The sequence below is a fragment of the Poecilia latipinna genome, unplaced genomic scaffold (genome assembly GCF_001443285.1).
Source record: "Poecilia latipinna isolate Pla-1442-1.1 unplaced genomic scaffold, P_latipinna-1.0 Scaffold952, whole genome shotgun sequence".
NCBI lineage: Eukaryota > Metazoa > Chordata > Actinopteri > Cyprinodontiformes > Poeciliidae > Poecilia > Poecilia latipinna.
The window spans coordinates 107559-107805 of NW_015113568.1; positions in this window are offsets into that span (position 1 = coordinate 107559).

Genomic DNA, 247 nt, shown 5'->3' on the forward strand with positions numbered 1-247 from the left:
CAAGTGGTAAAACCAACATTGTGTAGAGAACCCACCAGCTGACACAGATTCTTCCTGTGTTGTGCATGTGTGCTTTTATAGCTAAAAGTAGTATATGTTCATCAGAAAACATCCACACTGTTGACTTTTAGCTATAAAAGCACACATACACACAATCTGCCGTTCTAAACTGTCAGCTCGGGGGGCGTTCAGAGGACGACAGGCGGCGCTGGCGGAAATTTTTACAAAAGGGGGGCGCTGGGTTTCC